General features: G+C 40.5%; 1 long non-coding RNA gene across 1 annotated transcript; it reads left to right on the forward strand.

Annotated features, from left to right (window-relative positions):
• The first annotated feature begins 995 nt into the window (after nt 1–995).
• LOC138981035 (uncharacterized) lies at nt 996–7,039 on the forward strand. The gene is made up of 2 exons (XR_011460541.1): nt 996–4,135; nt 4,176–7,039. It is a non-coding gene; the product is annotated as an uncharacterized lncRNA (long non-coding RNA).
• Nucleotides 7,040–12,996: the final 5,957 nt, after the last annotated feature.

Raw genomic sequence — 12,996 nt, forward strand, 5'->3', positions numbered from 1 at the left:
GACACAGGCGTCGTGGGTGAGGTAGCGACGGATGGAGCTTCAGTCACACACGCGATTCAATCGACGAGATTCAATCGCGCGATTCAATCTTGAGTCGATCGCACATCACATCATAGGCCATTGACCCGTCACACGATGAACGATAGACGAACGATTGACTAACGATTGACGAACGATAACTCCACGCGAGCGGGGCGGAAGTGACGTGTCACAGTGATCACGGCAAACGCGTTTTGCGAGAGCAGACGCTAATGTTCGAACATCGCTCTACCTTTCTGAAAAATACCTTTCAGCATTACGCCTTTGCGAGAAATAAAGTTCCCAGACAGTTGCAATTAATGTTTCCCGACCGCTGTACACGCTTAAAACGTCTCCTTTATATCTGAGTAAAAAACTGTTCTTCCAAAAAATTTTGAATCGACGAAGAGACGCTGTCCGCCATTATTTTACGTCACGGCGTCAAGGCCGCAACGACACGTTCTGATTGGCTCTGCCCCTGCGATCGACTGACGACTGGGTCGCAGGAATAGAACAAGTTCTAAAGCTCAAAGCTACGAGGGAATCGCATGAGACTGAGTCGCAGACTTGTCCTAGCTATTTTCCACGAATCAGTCGCCCGTGTGACAGGGTAAATCTCACGATTGAATCACGTGTGTGACTGCCCTTTAAGCCAATCACATACCTGATTTCAAACCCTTGTTGGTGTGAATTGTCCAAATTGCAATTATTGCTTGTGAGAATGCACACTTTTGTACATTTATTAGTATTAGTATTCAGTCAAAAGGGGAGATTTCACAAAGATATTGTGAGCAATTGACTCATAATGTTTAGGCTTTATTATTTCATGATTAAAATGCAGCGCCAGCAGTGATTTTAACCTTTTTAAAAAAATTCAGTTTGGGATAGGTTTTAGGGGGTTGCGTGTGGGGGAAGGCTGGGGGTGTCACTCGGATGCTTCCTGTTCTTCAACCCCCCCCCCCCCCCCCTCACCCCCCCACCCCCCTCACCCCACTAACTGACCTTAGAAATAGGAGGATTGGCTAGGATCCAATAATTCCTATTATTAAAGTTTTTTAATTTTGGGGTTGCGCTCTCTCGTTTCCGTTGCGACGATAACCTAAAAAGGTTCCTGCAATGTACCGATCCTGATCCTGATCCTGAAGATAAGTATGTTGTGAAACTGTGGAGACTTTTTATATTTGTACTTATAAAGGGCATGTTTTATGGACATGTTCAATCTGAGTGTGTGAAAGTTTTTATAGAATTCTGTTGACAGTGATATTTTCAGAATATTATTATTGCTTAGACTTTTGATTTGAAAAGAGGACTTTTAGACGAGATATTGTCAGAATATTTTGGAGTTGACAGGTGAGGTACAACTCAATAAATATGCCATTTCCATTTTAATTTCCACGTTAAAATATTAAACTATTTTGTTTGACGCTACTTAACCGTCATACATACTCATTGCAATGATCATTTGTTTCTCATCTTGAACATTTGGATTTTGAATGCTTAGCACACCGCAACTTGGGTGAAGAGGTATGCTTTGAGTTTAGAACTGTTATGATTATTTCACGCCAATACTGTAGATAATTAATTTATTGGAACCTACAAAATCTGAGATCTCTTACTGATTCCTAGTTGTGGGGCATTATCTGTGCTGAATTATGAAGATGTTTTATTACTTTGATAATCAGTTTTCCATCTAATTCATACATGTACATAGAGATATATTTTACCATTCTTTCTCTCACCTGGTTGTGATGTAATTCTATGAGTCTGTATGTATGGCAATTGCATCTGTTCCCATAGTAGATGCAATTTTTATTTTGTTGTTGTTGCTCTGCCCAGATTCATGAAGAAACAAATGACGCATACACAAATGAATGAATGGGAAGGTAAGCAAGCAAGAAAGCGTGATGGACATGTGAACGTTTCATTAATCAAAAGTTAAGTTTTGGTGATTTAAGATTGAGTATAGGATCTTTAACATGCGCAACAATATTTGATGCAATTGCTTTGCCCACAAAGATGGAACATGCAGTTTACACTAGTCTTATACAGAACTCCTCAAATGCAGTCACTCTTTTGCCCCTCTTATGAAAGGAAAGGCGTATATTTGTAACAGCCTGCAAACCGAAAGACTCCCAAAATTACAACATGATAATTTTACTTATTCTGCAATATTGTATTGGTGTTTTGGATTAAAAAAAATGCACATGTACAGTCGAGCAGTAGTCCTTTGAATCCCTCGCCTGCCCCTACCCCACAGGGTTCAGAGCCTAAACAAGAACCACACAGCGCTATGCACTAACCTTAAGCCACCAGCCCCTGTCAGATGTTTAGAATGAATGAATAGTCGATGATGTCAGGGTCAACAGAAAATTGAAGAAACTTCTTATGTTTGATAATTTGGGCAGTTCTTTTCGCCCTGTTATCGCTGCTTTAATTTGTGAAGTATGCGTTTGGTTTGTATTTCTTTATAGGCATAGGAATCATTAGTCGTATAGGCATCATTAGTCGTTCCAGTATTAACTGTTACTGTCAATGGTTGACCATATTCTGGAAGTCAGTATTTTTAACTAAGAATTACTATAACTCATTTTTGGGCTGGGAACCATGCAGCTCTCTAGGAAGTTAACATTATTTTGTTTTGTTTAGGGTGAGCCTCGTTAGCTTTTCCTTTTTTCCTGTTGATCGTTTTTCTACATTCAGTCAAGATTCGACCCGGTCCAGACTTTGGGATAGCGTTTCAGTTTGGAAGCTTAAACATTGATCAACGATTTTGTTAATCAAAATGTTACCTGGAAATGAAATTGCAATAACAGACACAGAAGGGATTTCCTTGTACACTTTAAGTTTTCCTGATTCCCAAGTGTTATGGATATTTTGTGTTTGAATTAGAATTGTGCTCATAAATAAGGAAAATCCATTTTATGCAAATTAGGCTCATTTTTTGTTTCTTTTAACGAGACAGCGCCAGAAGGTTTCGGCCAGCCCAGGATTTACCAGTCTTGGTGGAAAGAGACTCAGCCTGTTCAGTTCCCATTCTTTAGGCTGACAGATTGACTGAATGTTTTTATATCGCTTTACATGACTTGTTTTGTATTGGCATGTGTAAACTTGTTCTTTCTGTGATCACTGTAATTTTGATATAGACCTTTCCCGGTAGAACTTAATCCATACTGCTTAGCAACACCTGCTGAGGTTGGTGAAATGTGTAAATGTACACTGTTTACCCACCTTTTCTTTTAAGATTGAACAAAAACCTGAGCAAATTAAGTCTTTAAAGGAGGGGATAGGTAAATTTACACAGGTAATGAACAGAACATCTGCAAAATCAGGGGGGGGGGGGGAATCATCTGTAATACATTGTGCAGCCAGGTAGTTGACTGTGGATAGGGATCATCTGTAATACATTGTGCAGCCAGGTAGTTGACTGTGGATAGGGATCATCTGTAATACATTGTGCAGCCAGGTAGTTGACTGTGGATAGGGATCATCTGTAATACATTGTGCAGCCAGGTAGTTGACTGTGGATAGGGATCATCTGTAATACATTGTGCAGCCAGGTAGTTGACTGTGGATAGGGATCATCTGTAATACATTGTGCAGCCAGGTAGTTGACTGTGGATAGGGATCATCTGTAATACATTGTGCAGCCAGGTAGTTCTCTGTGGATAGTATTGAAGTGTACAGGAGTTTGTAAACATGGATCTGTGATGGTACGGTGGAACCCCTTTTTAACATCAGGTCTTAAAAGGGAGGGGGATTTTATAATGGGGTTCCTCTTATAATGGGGTTCCTCTTATAATGGGGTTCCTCTTATAATGGGGTCTCTTATAATGGGGTTCCTCTTATAATGGGGTTCCTCTTATAATGGGGTTCCTCTTATAATGGGGTTTCTCTTATAATGGGGTTCCTCTTATAATGGGGTTCCTCTTATAATGGAGTTAAATTTACAGAGACTATAAACAGAACCTCTGAGAAGTCAGGGTTGTAAAAAGGAGGAAGACGTTTTGACTGTAACGTTTTGTTTTGTAAAAAGACCAAAAAATACTGTACTCACGTGCATAACAAAGACGATAGGAACAACAAAGCACGACGTTTCGACCACTGGGGTCTTCCTCAGGCACAAAGCACGACGTTTCGACCACTGGGGTCTTCCTCAGGCACATTTTGTTTTGTCACAATTAAACGTTCCTATGACATGCCTTTCTTGTTACACAAAAATCACTATTTCGAAGGCTGTTGAGCACTGTGGGTAAGTGTTCATTTTACCGGCCCCCGTAGCGCAGTGGTTAGCGCTGCGGGCCGGGAGGTCGTGGGTTCGAATCCCATCAGGATCATGTGGGTTTTTCGGGCTACGGCCGGCTCCTACCCAGAGTGGAAGTGCTATGGTTCCTATGGGAAGGCTGGGATCACACAGCCGAGTGTCATTCATTTAACCGGAATGCGACTTTGAGGGTGCTCAGGACCTGGATACCTGACCAACACCGCAGGTGCGGCAGTTCTCGGGCCTGGTTGACACCAGGTTATATTATGACAGTAAACGTAGAGTGCTGCCCTGTCTCGTAGTCTCAAACCAAAATTGGAAATCCACAGCATCATCATTATAATCATCCTCATCTCATTAATCATCCAAAATTATAAATTGTCCATGTTCTTGTGGCCCTTCATGCCCGGAGCTCTCATGGTGACCTTGGTCTCAGTGTTCCTGTTCGATCCTTCCCTGAATAGTAGTTCTGCTGTCAGTCTTCAACATTGGACGTTCTGGGGGGTCGACGGAGGGACATAGTGGCGGCCTGCTCTCTGGAGGGGACGCTCACTCAGTCTGGCTCCGCGACTGAACAGTCAGTGTCGTTAGTAGGGGGCATAGTAGGTAGTGGGCTGCGTCCGTTGGCTCGGGACAGACCCACTACTGGACACCGTCGAAGTGACTCAGCAGAAGTGCAGTGTCATCTTCCGAGGGTAGCCTACCGCAGCGACCCGACATACCTCCCCCCCCCCCCCACCCCCAGAGCGTCTGTAAAGTCGACAAGTCTGGCAGCGGAACCCAATTCAGATGTGGATGGAGCAGTGAGTGCAGGGACGGGGCGGTGTGAGAGCACAACGGAACAAGGAACAGGTGTAAAGACGAAAAAAAAAGTGTTCATTTTACACTTTCAATCAAGTTTCTGTAATAAGTTGCTGCCTATACTCCTGGAAGAGTTTTTGATGGGGGGGGGGGGGGGTGGTTGAGAGGAGAATTTGTGAGCGAGGGGAGTTTGGGGGGTTATACCAATGAAACATTCAGGACAGAAGATCTTGGACATGTGTAGCAGAGAGTTACAACTTTCCATACCGTCATTCATAAATAAATGTATGACTAAACACCAATATATTTAGAAAATGTGTGTGCACCTTTAACCTTACAACTCAAGATGCAGCTGATTATCAAATCTGTATCCTACTAGAAATTGGGTGAGATATATTGCCAATCAAGATAACATTGTGATAGAAATCAAGTGCCTTCACATGGTTCACGTGTCGGGTGAATCAATATGAATCTCTGTGAACTTTTGGACTGATATTAAACTTTGATTTTAATATGTTTTTGTTGTTTTAGTCAGAAGCATGTTCAGAATGCAACTGTTTAATTTTTCTTCTCTCTATTTTTTCATTTATTTTTCTTTCATTGCCATGATTACGTATACAGTGTGCTGATACATTGTATTTTGTAACAATGTTTTGTTTCATTCTGGTTTTTTTTTATAGTTTTTTTTAAGTTTTTTTTTGTTTACTTCAATGGTCTTTTTGAGTAAGAGGGAAACATATATATCAAGCAGCAGTGTTAGAGGAATACCAGAGACAGCAGAAAGATGTGACTATCCTCCCTTCCGCAGGTTAGGGGGAAGCAGAAAGATGTGACTATCCTCCCTTCCGCGGGTTAGGGGGAAGCAGCATGTGGTAAGAGGCGACTAACAGATTCTGTTTCTCCTTTTACCCTTGTTAAGTGTTTCTTGTATAGAATATAGTCAATGTTTGTAAAGATTTTAGTCAAGCAGTATGTAAGAAATGTAAAGTCCTTTGTACTGGAAACTTGCATTCTCCCAGTAAGGTCATATATTGTACTACGTTGCAAGCCCCTGGAGCAAATTTTTGATTAGTGCTTTTGTGAACAAGAAACAATTAACAAGTGGCTCTATCCCCCCTTTCCCCGTCGCGATATAACCTTGAACGGTTGAAAACGACGTTAAACACCAAATAAAGAAAATAAGAAAGAAAGTGACTATCCTCTGTGTTTGCAACAAGTGATATAAGAAGTAATCCACTGAAGTAGATTTATTTGTATAAATCAGTAATTGCATAGTTGCAATACATTTTGTAATTAATTTTTCTACATTTACTTCTTTATAGTCTTTTTGTACGAACTGCGGTTGAGCCTGCTTCACTTGTTCCTTTTAAGATCTTACATATTTGTTGCAAGAACATGTATAAAGATTGTGTGGTTGGTTCCAATGCTGTTGAAACAAAAAAATAAATCAAACGTAACCTTTCATCATATTTGTATGGTAGTGATGTTGAAACTGATTTGTGGCCAGTTTTTTGTTTTTGTTTTTTATAACTAGGGGCAGTTACCTTGATGGGCACAAAGGACTTTATTTGAGGCTTGTGTGCTACACGTGCACTTTGTTTCCATTCTTTGATGTGTATTGTGTATATTCTGTCTTGATCATTGTGGATTAAATTCAAATGATGCCAGTGAATTCTCTTTCATCATGTGATAAATTTGTAACTGTTACAATATGTTGAATATCTTGAAACCACTTGTGTATGCCATCTATTTTTCCCCATGCTGATAAACCTGGATTCCTCCCCTATTCCCTGTAAATTGCCATATTTATTTTTGTATTTCCGGCCTGATGTAGGACATTTCTGAGGAATAATTTGGCTGTTTTCACCTTGTCTTTTTTTTGGTACACATAGTTTGCAATTGTACTCCAACCAATAAAAAGAATGTGTTTTTGCACTAATAAAGTGAGGAGAATAATTATCTTTATTTTATATTTTTTATTTTATCGATACCACTGGTTGATGTCTCTTGATTCTTGGTGTGTGTGTGTGTGTGTGTGTGTGTGTGTGTGTGTGTGTGTGTGTGTACATGCTCTCTTAGGAGAGTGAGAGAGACAGCCAACCATGTGTGATAACTTGTAAACCAAAACAAAACAAAGCAACGCCTTGCTCAGAAATAGGCAATGTTTTTATTCTGACATGACACATTTTTCTAGTGCTTGATTTACAGAATAGATGGTGTGCAAATAATTTGGAGCTTTCATTTATTTCCAAATTGTCAATCGAACTCCAAGGAACGAAAAGCCAGAAATAATCACAGTAACTGTCAAATGAAAACATCAATGAAAGCAACGATATGAGGGCCCCAAAGGGTTTAAAATCGTGATCGTGATTGGCGTTTTTTGACCTTTCTGTGACAGTGTTAGCCGAAATTTCCATTTCTGTGATCGTGATGGGACTTTGCCCGTGATCCGTGATGACAAAAAAATCAAGTCTCGTGATCGTCATTTGTTTTCGTGATCGTGATAGGCATTATTGCAAAGCATTTTATTTTCAACGTACATTTTTCACAGCTGTATCACTATGATCCTCTATTTGTCAAGGAGCCAATCCCGAGTGAAGGGAAGCAACAACACATTCAGAAATATGATTTTGACAGCGATTGCTTCCCTTTAAGAGAACCAATCACACAAAAAAAGAGATCCAATCAGAAGGCAAATTGCAAAAATCTGCCAAACTTCATCCAATGGAAGGGCTTCGTGCAAAAGTTTTAAGTGCATTCAGTCAAATTCGAATTCGAAGATCAAAAATGGCGTGCAGCGGCACTGTCATCGAACTTCTGTTATATTTTGTGGATTCAAGCCAGACCAAAGCAGGCGGCGAGAATGCCTTCCTTGGTGGAAAGGTCAGGCTACGGGTCGGTCTTTCCGAAGACGAAATATCAAGGTATGTTGCTCTATGACTGTTCTGAATGTAGGCAAAGATCTTGAAATTTGTTCAAGATCTTTGAGTTTGAGCACAGGCGGAAGGTATCGTCCACTGGACAACTACTATCACAGGAAGACTACAAGGTATGTCACTCACCTTCGAGTCTTCTGTGTTCTTGGAGTCGCTTCCTGGGGAAAAATATTGTTCAGGATGGGATTTTTAACAAGATCACAACACTATTACAGCCCTGAAAATGATGCCCAGAATGCACCAGATTGCACAGATTTTAACCGTTTTTTCAAAAACTTTCCGGGGGGGCATGCCCCCGGACCCCCCTAGTTGGTTCGCCTGCTTCGCAGGCTCAGGCTTCTGGCTTCGCCACTGGCACTGCGCGCTTCTTTCAGGTAAAACCATTTTTGTCCCGTAGCATTCCTGTTTGCCGTTTTTTCAAGGCCATGAAACCAGGCGATGGTGTACCTCAAATTGTATGGCAAAGTTGAAAATAAAGAACCCATCACACATACATGTATTTTAATTTCAATCTACCCAATAGTTTTTGAGAAAATGGGTTTACAAGATTTAGCTCTGGAAATCTGAAATTGTGCAAGTATATATTCATGTGTGTGAGTGAGGGTGTGGGAGTTGAATGTGTATGAGTGGAGAGAGAGAGAGAGAGAAAGAGAGAGAGAGAAAAAGAAAGAAAACAATGAAAACAACATTCTTGTTACTGATTACAAATCATGATATGTATTTCTATGTGTGTATGAAAGAGAATTCAAGAAATAATAATAAAAAAGTGCAACAGTTCTCACTTTGTGTTGAATAAACAATAGATCCAGAGGAGCGAATTACTGTGTGGTTGTTTACTTCGACACGTGCTTTCTGTACATGCAACTTTTACCGTGACCGTGATTTGCCACTGGTGTTCGTGATCGTGAAAACAAAAATCAAGGTAACTGATCGTGAAAGCTAAAATTTCCCTTCCCGTGATCGTGATGATACCCCCCCTTTGGGGCCCTCCGATATCCACAAGTACAACAAACATCTTCAAAACTTATTGAGTAAATGTATGCGAGACATTTACAACAAATATATGTAGTACAGGAGTAACACAGACATGTAACAATATGAATAATCAAGATAAATAAATTGTTTTAATATCAGCATTGCGGCCAGACTGCTCGTCTACATGTGTGTGTGTGTGTGTGTGTGTGTATGAGTCCATGCGTGGGTGTGGGTTTGGGTGTCTTTCTGTGTCTCCAACAGCCTGTCTGTCCCTTTGTAAATCTGTTACGCAGAGGATAAGGAAAGAGAGATCAGCTTGCACGAAAAAGTAACTCTGGCTCAAAATCGGTCCTCACCCACTGGTAATGACATTCTTTGTTCGTGTACTCGCGCCTATCTATCAGAAGTGAGACATGCTTTTATTCTGACACATTTTTCTAGTGCTTGATTTACAGAATAGATGGTGATCACCACACCCTCCCCCATTTTTGCGCCTCGTAATCACAATGAAATGGAAACGTCTTCAAGTTGGTTGTCGTGTTGAATATACCTTCCCGGGTTTGTCGTGTTGATTATATCTTCCCGGGTTTGTTGTGTCGACAGTAGGGTGTTGCGGCCAGTGTCGAAGGCGAAGTCGTGCTGATGCTCAGTGTCGGATCTCCTTCAAGAACAACTTCCTCGCCTGATAGTGTAAAAGAATAAGTGTTTGATTAATCTAAGAACAGTAAAAAAATTAAAAAAAAAGTCGCGTAAGGCGAAAATACAACATTTAGTCAAGCTCAGTCGATCTCACAGAATGAAACTGAACGCACTGCATTTTTTCCGCAAGACCGTATACTCGATCGTAGCATCATCTGTCCACCGCTTGTTCTGAGCGTGTTTTTAATCCAAACATATCATATCTATATGTTTTTGGAATCAGGAACCGACAAGGAATAAGATGAAATTGTTTTTAAATCGATTTCGGAAATTTAATTTTAATCATAATTTTTATATTTTTAATTTTCAAAGCTTGTTTTTAATCCGAATATAACATATTTATATGTTTTTGGAATCAGCAAGTAATGACAAATAAGATGAAATTGTTTTTGGATCGTTTTATAAAAACAAAAATTTAATTACAATTTTCAGATTTTTAATGACCAAAATTATCAATTAATTTTTAAGCATCTAACCTGAAATGCAATACCAAAGTCCGGCCTTCGTCGAAGATTTCTTGGCCAAAATTTCAATCAGTTTTATTAAAAAATGAGGGTGTGACAATGCCGCCTCAACTTTTACAAAAAGCCGGATATGACGTCATCAAAGACATTTATCGAAAAAATGAAGAAAACGTCTGGGGATATCATGCCCAGGAACTCTCATGTAAAATTTCATAAAGATCGGTCCAGTAGTTTACTCTGAATCGCTCTACACACACACACATACACCACAAACCTCGTTTCGATTCCCCTTCTATGTTAAAACATTAGTCAAAACTTGACTAAATGTAAAAACAATTAAAAAAAATTAAAATAATAGTAATACACTTTTTTCTTTTTTTAAAGCCCATAACGATGAAACTGTCAAGTTTTGTCTGATAAGTGCAAGAAAAACCCTTCATTCCAAACTGTTCGTGAGAGTTTGCACAGTTCACATTGATGGAAAAGAAGCACAAGATTTCACCAAGAACTTGGGATGGACAGCGTCACCTAATGTAGCCCCCCCCCCCCCCCCCCCTTTTCGAAAATATAAGCTAACAGAAAAGCTTAAGTGGGCGCTTGTGAACTCTCCCCAGTGGAACCAGAAGGGCCATGGACTCCATCTGCCCCAGGATGGAGGCCAGAGTCCGGAGTGAAGCCCGCAGGAATAACACTACTCACATCTGCATGGCCTGTCAGGATCATTCCTGCTCGTCTTCAGCAAGTTCTGAAAGAACTGTTGAATTCCTGCTGTTTTCGCTTGGACGTCATCCTGGAATTCAACAAGTATCAAGTAAACGCCCCCAAAAAGCACAACGTTTTTGTCTGGTGGTAATAAGCATGCTTTTTGTTTTGTCTGGATTAAGAGCCATGTGCCGGTTTAATTCAGTCCACGCTAAAAGCTCGTTAATTTTTTCTTGAAGTTGTTTTGACAATACCTTCACATTTGAGTGGGAATTGTGAATAGTGGTATCATCAGCGAAGAGTTCACAGTTACTGCTTATGTGTAGGGGAAGGTCATTAATGTAAATCATAAAGAGAAGAGGGCCGAGTACAGATCCCTGAGGCCAGAATCCCACAACCTACCGACTGCATGCTAGACATAGAGCCGTTGGCGCACACAGCTTGTACTCGATCAGAAAAGACTTGATTAACGATATTGTATCATTTCTAAGGCCATACAGCGCGAGTTTCCTAAGAAGTAGGCCACGATGAATCACATCAAATGCTTTAGCAAAGTCAACGAAGAGAGCAGCACATAATTTGTCTTCGTTGATCTTGTTCAACCACTGATCAACTAAAGAAACAAGTGCTGTGTGGCATGAATGATGAGTTCTGAACCCGGACTGATTTGGGTGAAATAAAGCATTTTCGTTAAAATGTGACAGAATAAACTTGTTGATAAGTTGTTTCAACGGCTTTGATAAAACCGATAAAATAGATATTGGCCTGTAATTTGAGGGTTCTGTTTTAACCCCCGACTTAAAAAGTGGAAGTAACGTTAGCCTGCTTTTAACACAACTGGAAAATAACACTTGTCTATACAGAAATTATATAGGTAAGTTAAAGAATCAGCAAGTACAGGGGCTGCTAATTTAAGAATCTTCCCGTCCAGACCGTCAATTCCACGGGTTCCTGTTTGCTTGAGGTGCATGCGTGCATTACATACTTCTGTTACAGTAATAAATGGAATGTTTAATTGCGACATTATATTTTTAGATTCACAAAAATCTGTCAGAACCTTCAAATCATTTAAATGAGAGAGAGAGAGAGAGAGAGAGAGAGAGAGAGAGAGAGAGAGAGAGAGAGAGAGAGAGAGAGAGAGAGAGAGAGGGTGGGAATGGGTGTTTGCTGGAACGGATAACACAATGCTCACTGGCACCCAGCACTATCTATGCATTGTCATGTATGAGTTATACACGAGGCGGCTGAGAGTTCCTTCAAAACAAAGTCACCAAAGAACAGGTAGACGCATACACACCAGACCCGAGTAATAAGATTTTTGTTTACATTTTACGCACAATCGAGGAAAAGATGTAAACAATAATGCAATGACTGTCGATTCCCGTGATGGACTTCCTAAATATCGCGTGAGTTACGCTATTTTGATCTTTTGAGTATATGTATGTTGTGACAGTACCGGAACCAGGATGAATAGGAGCAGAAGTAGAATCATAAGAGAGTAAAAGCTTCTAAGCCTCCCGTTTGGTCATGGGAGATCATCGAGGCGAAAGCGTACTGCAATGGTTGATTCTTGGTTTTTAACGTCCCTTCCACCTATTCGGATATATGCGGGACCACAAGTGAATGAAATACTACAAGTTCCCTTCCCTGTTCATTGGCTCTATCGACGCCCGTTTTTAACCGCTTGCTTCTCTTTATATAATAAACCGTTCATAGATCGTCGTTCTCCCGAACTAACTCCTTAGTATGTCATCGAGAATAGAGGATTTTGGGTATTTTTCATGCAATGACGTCAGCGCTTTTCGGCGATTGGTCAATGCATTTCGTATCAATATTACAATAATGTCGGTCACGCTTGAAATTATTGCTACTTCTTATTGCTTTCCAAACTTATACGAAGTGACCGGGAGCGTCGGGTCAGTTATGAACTGAATTAGCCCTGAACAGTGAGATATAGAGAACAGTACACAAACACGAACGGAGAGACTCGGAAACTCGAGTCAGTCGTCGTCACGCTCGAGAACTCGAGTGTAATATTTGAAGTTAAAACTGATCTCCCTCGCCAACAGTGCGGCAGATTAGCTCAGTTGGTAACACGCTCGATCATGCGCTAGACCTTACTTTTGTGATCAATGGCAAC

This window comes from Littorina saxatilis, linkage group LG12 (assembly GCF_037325665.1).
Source record: "Littorina saxatilis isolate snail1 linkage group LG12, US_GU_Lsax_2.0, whole genome shotgun sequence".
Lineage (NCBI taxonomy): Eukaryota > Metazoa > Mollusca > Gastropoda > Littorinimorpha > Littorinidae > Littorina > Littorina saxatilis.